General features: G+C 46.7%; 1 protein-coding gene across 2 annotated transcripts in view; it reads right to left on the bottom strand.

Moving 5' to 3' along the window:
• Positions 1-5,981, bottom strand: part of Hs3st1 (heparan sulfate-glucosamine 3-sulfotransferase 1) — a 31,584-nt gene extending 25,603 nt beyond the window's left edge. Inside the window, exon 1 of one of the 2 annotated variants that reach the window (XM_008826893.3) lies at positions 5,773-5,981. The gene's annotated coding sequence lies outside the window, so the exon portion shown is untranslated. Of the gene's footprint in view, positions 1-5,272; positions 5,389-5,772 lie in introns of those variants that run through there. The other variant, XM_008826894.3, reaches the window with a different exon arrangement.
• Between the last annotated feature and the right edge of the window lie 6,107 nt (positions 5,982-12,088).

Here is a 12,088-nt window from a genome sequence, read left to right as displayed (position 1 = left end):
TGTACTTGGGGAAAAATTAAGTAATTTGTTTCTGTAAGACTAAATGAATTTCTATAATAATAAAAAATGTCACTACAGGATAAAGAAATAAAAGTTTCATTGAAATGGACACTGAGGGTGGAATCCTGACCCAAAGCAAGTTGAAAAGCATTTGCAAAAAGTAATCCTGGAACACACTCAGCTAAAACAGTGCTGAATATCAGTGTTCTGATCAAGGACTTGCTACAGTCATGACGTCTCCTCATCACTTTGGTGATCTAATCACCTGTGATTGTGTGTTAATCTCTTCCATGCTGGCCTATAATTTCCTTGATTGACTTGGTCCATCTGTACATTAACACAATGCCTCAAACAAGCAGATGGTCAACAAATGTGCTCAGTCAACGCTTAAAGAAAATTGGGTCTGTAAGGTAATATCAGGGATTAACTCACAATTGAAGAATACAGTCAAGACTCTACATTCTCACACTGAAAACTGTTTTATGTCAGACAGTAACCTTGGCTGATTACAAAGAACTACAGCTTGGGCTGCACACTCTTTGACAGGTCTTCCAGCTTACCCACTGGTATTTCCCGTCTCCCTCTTCTGATTGGCTTTTCAGTCCTTAGCACAAGGCACTCAATGTGGGAGAGATTTCCATCAGCCCTCTCACTTTCTGTCTCCTCCACTAGAAAATACACAAGGGTGGGGATTTCTATCTGTGTTATGACCTGCGGTGTCACTAGTAAACAGAACAATAAGTCCTGCGGAACTAGAACTGCACAAATGTGTTAAAGGTGCAAATGTGATTCTGAACCTGCTTACCAAGACAGGGAAGGAGGCATCCCAAAGGGGTGGAAGCAGGTGCTTCGTCCATGTGGAGGGAGGTGATGATAGCACTGTCTGTTCTCTGCTCCCTATACACTTGCTCAAATACTGCAGGTAATATCCTGGGTGTCACATTCCGGTCCAAATTCTCTTCAATTGCAAGCAACCAGAGGCCAAATATTACAGGCCTGTGCAAGAGTTCTGAGGCCTCAATGTGGAAAATTGCTGTTGGGCCCCAGTGGGCTAGTTAGACATTCTGAATTAGCTACTGGAACTTGCCAGCAAAATTCACACAAAATGGTGAACCTGTGATTTATCTTGAGAAGTAAATAAGAAGGATCTGGCAAGGCTGGGCCATGGGATTGGCCTGCAAACCCTGTGCTGGACCAGAGCTCTAAGCCAGTTTTCAGACTTCTCCACACAGGATGCTCCTTGCCTGGCAGTTGAAGGCATTGCCATTTGCGACCCCTACTGGAAAGCTACCAAAGAGCAGGCACTAAGAAGGAAAAAAAAAAAAATTAGAAAAGCTGTCCATTGGGATCTACTTCGGTTATGGTCAAGCCATTCCTTAGAAGAATAATGTATTCATTTTTTCCAGTCCTCTTGTAGTAGCACATAACTATTGACAAACTATGGCCCAGTAAATATTATTCTAACAGTTGGAGACAGCTGTGGGCTTATCCCCTGTGGGTGGAGGAACTAAGAATGCTTCACACCGGAGGTGTCCTGGAGAAGGATTGTAGAGGCTGCACGCATCAGCTGGTTGCAACACTGCTCAACTCGGACAGAAAAGGAATTTTCTTGAAGACTACGTATTGCCTCTAGGAACTGTTGAGAGGCTCAAAATCCAGGGTTGGAAAATATGAAGGAATGAAGGGAATCTGGCTCCAGGGATCGTGCCACAAAGGCATCAAAGGAGTGGTTCTAGTGGGACCATGTCTTGGGACATTGATGCTGCTGCTGATGTATTTGATCCATGACCCAAGTTGTGATATAACACACTCAACAGTTTCTGCATCCTTAAGCTGCTCCACCAGATTCCAAACCCCTAATGGGGACACGTAACTAAACCCGAGTTCAGAGCTAGGAGATATGGAAAAGGAGAAAAGAGCCCCATCTCCCACTAAGAGCATCTCTCCATAGGGATTCCTTAATAAGATGAGGTTTAGGTGCTAGACACCTTCCAGCCACTTAGTGGGACATTAAGAAGTGATGACGAAAGGAGAGGCACCCAAAACAGCACTTCAGGCTAGAATAAGAACAGATAGATAAGAATTCCGATCTGGAATCCTTTGTACTTTCAGAAAACTGACAAATTTTCCTAATTTGCAGATTCCCAATCCTTAAAATAGAAATGATGCCATCTGTTCCCCTGGGTAGTTGTGAGAATTCAGTTCAATCATTCACTATTCCAAACATATTTGTGGATTATCTATTAAGTAGCTGGTGCTGAACTAGATTCTGGGGCTAAATCCTGAAGAAACCACCTACAATGTAATAGAGAGTGTGTACTCTGTGCCGATGACAGATTTAAACAAGGGCAAAATCTAGGTTATCTTACAAAAATGGTCATCTTTCATTTTCTCCCAGATGGGTTGCCTTTCTTTTTAACTGTTTTCTGTGTTTGATTAAGCACTATTAAATCCCTCCCTCCAAACATATCTTTTCCTTAAGATAGATGCACATATTAAGTTAAAAAACAAGTTGCTACAGCAAAAACCTCTAAAGGGTAGGGACGTAGCTCAGTTAGTCAAGTGCTCGCCTAGCACACAGGAGACCTTGGGTTTGAGTCCTAGTACTGTAGGAGCTGGGTCTCATGATCCATGCTTGTAATCACACCCAGCACTTTGCAAGTGAGAGGGCAAGGGGGTCAAAAGCTATTCAAGGTCATTCCTGGCAAGTTTGAGGCCAGCCTGAGACTGTCTCAAAAAATATAAAGAAGAAAAACAACCTAAAACAAGAAGGAAAAAGAACAACTCTAAAAATTAACGCTGATGCTGAAAATAAAACTGATAACAGGCCTGATGTTGGTATAATCCATGGAGAGTTCACACAGGAAGAAACTGACCAAGCATATGAAATTCTCCTTCATTTAATGTTTAACCTATGTAATAAATTCAGACATATTCCAATTACAATTAACATGAGCATTAAAATAAAAACATCAGAAGGACAAATTAAATAACCAAAATTCCACAAGTGTTTTACAATCAGCAAAATGTTTTTCACATATATTTTATCACTTCCTACCAGGTCGAGGGACGTGGAAAAATGCTGGGTTTTTCCAACCTTATGTGAAAAATCACTGCCTTCTGCAACGATTAGAAAGTTAGCATTTCCCACGGAGCAGCCAGGAAGGTGCTGCTCTCTGATCATAGCTACCTCACATATGTGTCCTGGATTCGGCTCAGGTCCGGGAATTGGTATCAAGGCACTCACGACAGGCACAGGTCAGATTTTTCTGAGCATCCACACATTTGACTGTCCTGGCCTTTAAACTATAACTACCAAGGAGAGAACACAGCTCAGTCCTTGTGGTGGGTGTGTGCCACCCAGGGTCGATGCTCTAGCCTCAGACAGGCCATGTAGAAGACCAGGCAGCTGGTACCAGCCAGCCTGTGCAGCAGCCCCTTTCAAGTTTCCACTGAATTTTAACTTAAGAAAAGCTTCCACAAAGCTTTTTCCTAGGATTTTTCAGGGAAGAGAATTTCTTCATTGGAGAATGAAAAGACAAGTCCTAACTATGTGAAGGTGTTCCAGTAAGGGAAACCTCCTTTTGCTTGACAAGATTTAAGATGGTGATGGGGTGATGGAAGGATAAAGTTTCTTGCACCTGCAGCAGCAGCAGCAACAACAAAAGCCCTCCTCCCATAGTCCCAAGCCCCATCTGCAAGTCCAAAGCACCAGTTTCTCACCAGCCTCTCCTTTAAAAATCTTCCATCTTAAAGACACCGATGTATTGCATGTCCCGCAACTTGGCAGTGGACGTGAAGTCCAGAAGCACAGCTCAGCCTTCCTCACTAAGGGAGCTTCCTTGACAGGAGCATAATTAACTGCAGGGACTAAGAATGCTTAGTCATGAAGTTGTCCATCCCTGTCACAGTCTGTCTATGTAACTGATGCCAGAGAACTTCCTTTAGAAGAGCATCTTTTCCCACCCAGCTGCAGGGGTGTGTGGAGGGGGCTTACATAACACAAAGGTCCATTCCAACAGGCTATTCCTGCAATCCTATGAAGGGAAAACAAACCAAGTGCTGGAAATACCAAAAGACCGGCAGGTCTGGATGATTCCAGCTGCACTCACTGTGGCTGGGAAAGAAGATAGGAAGAGTCCAGAGTCAAAGGGAATTACTACTTTACAAATGCTGACCATCAGCTTCCTTTTACATATATGATTTGATGGAGCTGGAAATGGAGCATTTGTTTGATTATATACAATGTTTTCAGATAATTTCACTAGTATTTCATGTATATATATATATATATATATGGAAAAGTAAAATATAGAATTCCTGCAATTAACTCCTGGGTGGAAGCTGGTAACTGAATTTCAACAAACACCGTGAGATTTGAGGGTTATGCTGGGACGGAAGAACCTTGTTTGTGCTCCAGCAGTTGGCCAAATACCCAGGGCCTGAGCACACAGGCCCTGCTCCCGGTAGCCAGTGGCAGGGACCAGGGCCAGTCACAGGGGCCGCAGCCAAGCCCAGGTGCTGTCTTGCTGGCCGGGCTCTCCTCCCTGGAGAGAAGAGAAGCAGAGACAGCTCACTCTCTCCTCCCCTTGGCCTCCCTCTGCTACTCCTCAAGAATGATGTCTGCTAGTAAGAGATGGTTTATGGGAGCACAGCTTGAAGACTGGATCTGGCGTCTCCTCAGGATCCCCCCCACACCCCCTGAAAGCCTCTGAGCACAAGTTGTGGATAAAAATAGCCGGGGATAACGCGGGGGGAAGAGGAGGAGCAAGTCTCACGCGAGGCAAAGCGAGGATATGAGCGAGCGTTTCTGCAAAGTGGAGGTTGGAAGGATGCAAGTCCTGGTCCAGGGACGAGCCCTGCTTGTGCGGGGAGGCGCAGACGTCCACTCTCCGAGAGAAACTGAGGAGTCCGGCAGAGCCCAGTGCCTCCCAGGCCAGCATCTGACTTCAGCCGGGCTTCTCCATCCCGCCAGTGGCCTGGGCTCCCAGGGTTCTGTCTGTCCTAAAGCCGACCTTCCAGTTCCAGGACCGGCTAGGGCCAGAAGAGGGAGCACCCAGAGACTGCACACCTGGAGAGGCCAGGCTCCGCGAGTAAACCACTGCTTCCAAGTACCGGCTTCCCCCGGGGGCAGCGCCGGCCATCCCTTATCAACATCCCCAGCTGCCCCCACTACCAAAGGTACCCGAAATAGAAACTGAGGTGTAAAAAAAGAAAGTAAAAACTAACATGAAAAAAACCAACAGCCGCGCGTAACTGGTTTTCTACTTACGGTCCCGCCGGTCACCTTCCTCTTTGAGTACCCCAGGAGATGCCTCATCTCCCCACTACTACTTCGGAACCCAAAGGCGACCAGACCAAGGCTTCCGCACCCCAGAAGCCCCAACCAGGAGTGACTTGTCAGCTGTGCGCCGACCCGTCCTCCGCCCCAGGTGGTACCCGGGTACCCAGCGCAGCGCTCCTGCTCAGGCCGCACAGGGTCCTAGAGAGAACCCGAGCCGCAGGGCGTGCAGCATCGAGCCCCCGGAGTCAGCTAAGGAAATGAATGTCTTTCTGGAGTCAGAAACTGACTGCTCGCGAATTCCTGAGTTGAGGTTCTCGGTCAGGAGATCTGGAGTCTCGGCTCCGTGCGCCCTCCGCTCCACCTGCCTGAGAGCCACGCACCTTGGAGTCCGCACTTGGGCTAGGTCGGGGCACCCGGTGCAGGTGCCGCGGCAGCCCGGGCGTGCCACTCCCCAGCCTGGCAGTCCCTGCGGGGCGCACGGCACTCACCTGAGCAGCTCCTCCGTCCAGCCCGTCGGGCTCCCTAAATCGGTTCTCCGAGCGGGCCATGGGCAGCGCCGCCGAGCACCCGCGCGTCCCGAGGAGAGAATTCCCAGTGGCCGGAGTGGCCGAGCGGGGAGAGGACCCTGGCCCACGCAGCGATCCGGCGGTGGCGGCAGCTCGCGGCTGCAGCGCGCAGAGGACCTTGCAGACCGGCGTTTTGGTGCTGGATCCCAAGGAAGGGAGGAGCAGGAGGAGGAGCAGGAGGAGGAGGAGGGGACGGAGGAGGGGACCGAGGAGGCCGGGCCCTCGGGGAGAGCGCGGAGGGCAGAGGAGGATCGCGAGCGCCCACTGCTGCCGGGTCCTCTCGGGTGCTGCCCCGAGTCCCTCCAATTGATAGCCGGCCGCGTCCTGGCGCGCAGACTCCCAGCCACCGAGCGGGACCCTGCCTCTACGCTTTGGCCGAGCTTTTAAAGGAGCAGGTTCTGCCCGCCTGGACCTGGGGCTCCTTGGGTTTCATACAAGAGGAGGGACTAGCTCAGCCACGGCGGTGGAGCGGGTGGCTTGAGTGACTTCCTCAACCCTGCAAACCTGGAGCGCCCAGTCCCTGACCCCTGCTGGGTCCGACCGGATTCCACCAGTTCCCCCATTCCCCAGCTCCGCACCAGCATCCCAAGACCCGCACAGCTCCCACGTATGTTCGCACCACGTGTTCCCCACCGGCAGGTGACCTACCTTAGGCACCAGTGCTGCCTGAGCTCCCGGATCCCCTCGCTGCAAGTGGTCTGGGATCCGCCTGGAGAGCTGTGCGTTGTCGCCATTAAACACCGTCTGTCTGGTTTCTACTCGGAGCAAGGATGCGAACTTCACTCAGGAGCGCAGAGAATTGAGCCCGGCTCTAGCAAAAGTGACTAGGTTTGCAAACGCCAGCTCTGACACTAATCAGGGTCTACCTGCCCCTGCCAGCCTTGGAAAGCTGGCAAGGTTTGCGTGACAGCCTACCTGCACACAGAGATTCAACTTAAGATTTGGACGGGCGGGGTGTGGAACTAACTGGACTCTCTTTAGAGACTCTGGTCTGTTTGAGGCAGTGCAAGTTGCCTTTATCTATTTTAATGTCTTCCATATCCTAAAAATTAAAAGTTAAATATTTAGCATTTCCGCTTTTAGAATTAATATTCTTTCATCAGAGTGAAGGGCTCTTATAGGAAGCTGACCCCTTAACTGTTGCAAAGAGTAGCCTCAGTCCTTCTAGAAAGCAAAGCATGCTCAGTGCAACGGTCTGTGACAGGTAAAGCCAGAAAATTCTGGAGGCCTTAGATCAAACCTCCCTTTTGAAAAATAAGCTCCTAGGAGTTTGAACGACCTAGCTACATCCTTGAGTCAGAGTAAAGTCCAGTTAAATAAAACTGGGTATTAGAGAAATCACCTTAAAGGTGCATTTTGAAAAGACTTAGCATTTAAACTTACATTAGATGTAAGAAATGCTTTTTCTCCCCCATTTTATGAAGCTGGGCAAATCCTATAAAAGGCTGTTGTGGTCAAATGGAGGTCTAAGACTGAAGCCTTGCAAATTATGGTCTTTGAAAAGTTTCCATCAGGCGCCAACCATACTGTATATCAGGAATTCTTCCAAGAAGGGAGGGTGTTGATAGTCCTTAGTTGGTTGAGATTACCTTTCCCTAAAAGACTCAGTGTATTTTGATGTCTAAAGTATGAGACACAAAGGTGGGTTAACAAGGATGCTATTTGTGCCTTGGAAGCCACAGACAAATTAACCAGCCTCTTAGTTACCAATCATAAACCCATGGAAGAAAATAAAATCCCAGTGTTGAACTTTGGGTCTCAGTTAGTCATTCTATTTGTGGAAGTGACTCCAGGTTTACCTAGGGAGTGACAAGAATTTGAGCACCGGCCTTCCAGCTCTTCTGCCCTGAATCTCTTGATTTCATCTAACGTTTATTGATCAATCAATGATCAATGTTCTTAGGTTTATGTAAATACAATTATTAGTGACTGTTTTGTTGTGCTTTAGTTCTACCCTCTAGAAATTGGGCCCCTCTCTGAAGTCCTCGGGGCATGACTTCTGTTCACGCAATGCGAGAGTTCAGCTCTGCCGTAGCAACACTCGCACTGTACCATGGAACATACCTGACTTTCCATCTATCTGCCCTCAGTAAATTAGAAGAGACTTGGGCATGACCAACCATGACATAATTCTCCTCCCCAAATGTTTGCAGGTTATACTGGCTGAAGAGATGTCTCAGTGGTTAAGGGTAAGTACTGCTATGGTAGCACAACCAGAGTTTGGTTCCACTAGAGTTCTGTACCCATAATGGGAAGATCCCAATTATCTGGAACCCCTGCTCCTGGGCATCCAATGCCCCTTTCTGGCCTCAGCAGGCACTGCATTCGTGTAATCCACTCATTCATACACATAAATTAAAAATAAAAATAACATATTTTTAAAAGGTTTGTTGGTTTGATTTCTTTTAGGGCGGGTTGGGTTGTTTCAGACAAGTTTCTGTCTCAGTAGAGAGAGAATGAGAATTTAGGTAGCATCCATAAAGAGAAACAACTATCTGTGAAATACGCCTGTTATACAAACTGAAATACAAGTGTATTGTAGACCATCTCTACATTGCTAGTATTTAAGCTATTAAAATGTTTTCCAGACATCTGATATGAGGGATACATGGAAAATTAAGATGTCACTATTGCCCAAAGAGAGCATAAATTTTTTTTATATTTAAAATTGTGCTTTTTAAAAAAGTGCCCTTGTAACAATTGTTTTAATATTTATTTTTATTTTTATGTGTATGCATGCACTGCCTGCATGTAGGTAAGTGCACCCATATTGTGCAATGCCTGCGGAAGACAGAAGAGGCTGTCTGACCCCCTGGAACTGGAGTTATGGACAATTGTTAGCCACCATGTGGGTGCTAGGATTCGAACCCAGATCTTCTGCAAGAACTGTCAGTGTTCTTAACTGCGGAGCCATCTCTCCAGACCCAACAATTTTTAAAGTTTGAGAAAGCTCCTTTTACATAATCAAAGAGTTAATAACCGTCTACAGAAGAGCAAACTCATTTTAAATTGTTTGAAAAAAGTAAACATTTGGGTCTGGAGAGATGGCTCAGTGGTTAGAAGCACTAACTGCTCTTGCAGTGGACCTGGGTTTGATTCCCAGCACCCACATGGCAGCTATGAACATCCTTAACTCCAGTTCCAGGGGAGTCCAAAGCCCTCTTCTGACCTCCACAGCATTGCACAACACAGGTGCACTCACATACATGCAGGCAATACACTCATAGATATAAAATAAAAATAACAAATAAAATATTTTTAAAAAGTAAACGCTCACGCCCACTGACATTACTCCAACTTCCAACGGGTGTGCCCTCCTCAGGTACTGAAATCAAGGTTATTAAGTTTGCCTCCATCATCTACAGTGATAGCTCCAGTCATCCACCTACTACTGAAGGAAAATGAGACAGACCAAAGAAGAAACAAACGTTCTCAGTGAACCTCCTGGTTGGACTCCCAAATTTAGCACTTGAGTGGATGTTGAGTTTTTATTACCAGTTGTCCTTGGCTGGTTTGCCCAAATGAACTTGTGTCTGCCTCTACCTGCTTTGCCATAAAGCTGAATCTAAACTTTCTTTGAATAGAGCATGATACCAGGGCATAATTTGAAGTCACTGGTTCAAATCCTGCCCTTAGGAGCAGTAAAGATAGCACTCACCATCCACCATCCACCTAGAAATCACTCATCTCGGTTACATTCAGAGAAGATGAAAGCCAAAGACCGATACGGAAACAAAAACAGGTGGCTTGTGAGTTGAGCTAATGCTCTGCAATAATGGCAGATAAGATAGAGCCAGGCTGTGTGCCAGGTGCTGTGCAAAACGAATTGTGTAAGATGCGTCTGCTGTTCCCGTATGTTCACGTGTGTATGTGTGTGTGTGCGTGTATAGGAAGAATGCCCAGCTGTGCTTGCTGGTTCTCAGGTGGAGGTCAGGCGCTGATGCTGATGTCTCCCTCTGAGGAGCTCCACCTTCTCATTGTGAGACAAGATCTCACTGAATCTAGAGGTTGCTCTTTCACTAGACAGACTATCCAGTGACCCTCCAGAGATCTGTGTATCCCTCCTTGTCCTCGGTACTGGGGTCATCGATGCACTGGAGATGCAAACGCAAGTCTTCATTGCTTGCATTGCGAGCACTTTACCTACCCAGCTACCTCCTCTGCCTGTACCTGCTGTTCTGACAGCAACCTCTGAGAAAAAAATAATTCCCCCATTTTTATAAGAGGGAAAACAGTACTTCACAGAAGTCAAGTAACTTGTTCAAGGTGACACGCTCATAAAAGGTTTTCCTTAAATAGTTCTAGGGATCGTTAATCCCATCTTTCCCCATTCTGTAATTGAATTAGTTCATTGGAGCACCAGGAAGTCATTAATCCAGGCAGTTCCCCTTCCAGCTAAAACTAGACTCCTAATCCAGTGTTTGCTGGAACTGAATGATTTGCTGTTGTTGAGTTGGTTATTCTTTCTTCGAAATACATGATGGGAGAGAGGAAAGTCAGAGAGAATGAGGAGCTGAGTAAGCTTGCTTCTTCTGAGGAGCTGAGGATCTATACACACTACCTGCTGGGACTCCAGGGGATCTTACCTAAGATTCCCTGTCTAAAATGCTCCCCTATATAGCCTCTTCTCTCGTAATGGGCATTTGAATCTTTCAGGTTAATAGCATAAATATTAAGGAGTCCAATGGGATTCTTTACAAGCAGTGGAAATTGGGATCAGGTTAAAAATCCAATTTTAATAAACTTTCCAAGTCCTGATTTAGATGGTGTGCTAATGACTCTTAGTGCTGAGTCACCTTAAAAGTCAAATGTATTTTTAAAAGGTCTTCCTTATATGGGACTTGATGGGTATTGCTTAAGTGCGCATTGTGTGCATTCCTGTCTTCATTGAAAAAGATCACCTGGAATTGAAGAGAGCTGACGGGGAGGAAGCCATTCTTCGAGCTGTTTGCTTACAGGGGAGGGCTTTGCTCCGTAAGATAATTTTCACTCCTTTTGACCAAAACAAAGAGAGTATGATTACTGTGTGAAAATGAGATCCTCAAATAACTCTGCTAATTTGATTGTACTGAGGCCTAGGACTGTTTCTGTTTCTGTTGATTTACTAATTAGCCATAGCTGTCTGCTTGCTAGAGAGGAAGCCAGGGTCAAGTCCACAAACATGGAGGCTGGGGAGTCCTTCCAAATCAGCTAGCCATTACATGTCTACCCTGGAGCCCATCCCAGGTTCCAATCTCTCTATATGCATTGCAAACAATCCATCCTTCTTTGATTAAGAGGTTATCTGATGATTTCCTTTTCTCCGAAAACATGATTCTGTTTCCTTTATGTGATCTGCTTTGTTCTCTTGCATGATCACAGGGCTAAATGGTTACTTTCACCTCAATGAACCCCTTTCTTCTTATCTGCTAGGACTTAGAAATTGCTGTAATGACTCCCCACAATTGTTAAAGGCTTAGTACCAAAGATGACATCATGGGAAGAGGGAGAGGTTGTCTTTATAGGTGAGGCCTAGGAGGAGGTTCCCGGGTCAACGAGGGTAGTCCTGTAAAAGGAATCAAGGTGGTTCTCTGAGAACACCTTGCCTTAGTAATTCTCTTGAGAGAGTGATTACAAGAGCACTTAGCACACACAGGTGTGAGGACCTCAGTCCCAACTCCTGGAGATCCTTCATGAAAGCTCCGCCCTGGAGATCACACCTCACTGCTGTGGTGGGGAACAGGGAGGGTAGCAGAAACCCACAGATTCCAAGGCTCACCGAGCAGTAAGTGTGGCTGAGATGGCACATTCCAGGTTCAGTGAGTCCCTTGTCTCAAAAAGTGAGGTGAAGAGTAGCAAAGGGAAATAGCTGAGGTTATCCTCTGGCTTCCATATATGCACACACACGCACACACACACACACACACACACACACACACACACACACACGAAGCAAGCTGGAGCACACGTGCACACACACACACACACACACAGAGGAAGCAAGCTGGAGCACACGCGCACACACACACACACACACAAAGCACGCGGGAGCACGCGCGCACACACACACACACACACAAAGCACGCGGGAGCACGCGCGCACACACACACACACACACACAGGAAGCAAGCTGGAGCACACGTGCACACATACATTAAGAACATAAATAAGTAAAATAAGAAAAAGCAGCAATCTTACTCCATCCCTTCCAGTTGGAGATGTGCTGACTTCCTCCAGCCTGCCTGTCCTGCCGCTCAG

This window comes from Nannospalax galili, unplaced genomic scaffold (assembly GCF_000622305.1).
Source record: "Nannospalax galili isolate Female #2095 unplaced genomic scaffold, S.galili_v1.0 scaffold271, whole genome shotgun sequence".
Classification (NCBI taxonomy): Eukaryota; Metazoa; Chordata; class Mammalia; order Rodentia; family Spalacidae; genus Nannospalax; species Nannospalax galili.
Note: the sequence above shows the minus strand (reverse complement) of the source record. Positions and strands in the feature narration are given on the sequence as shown.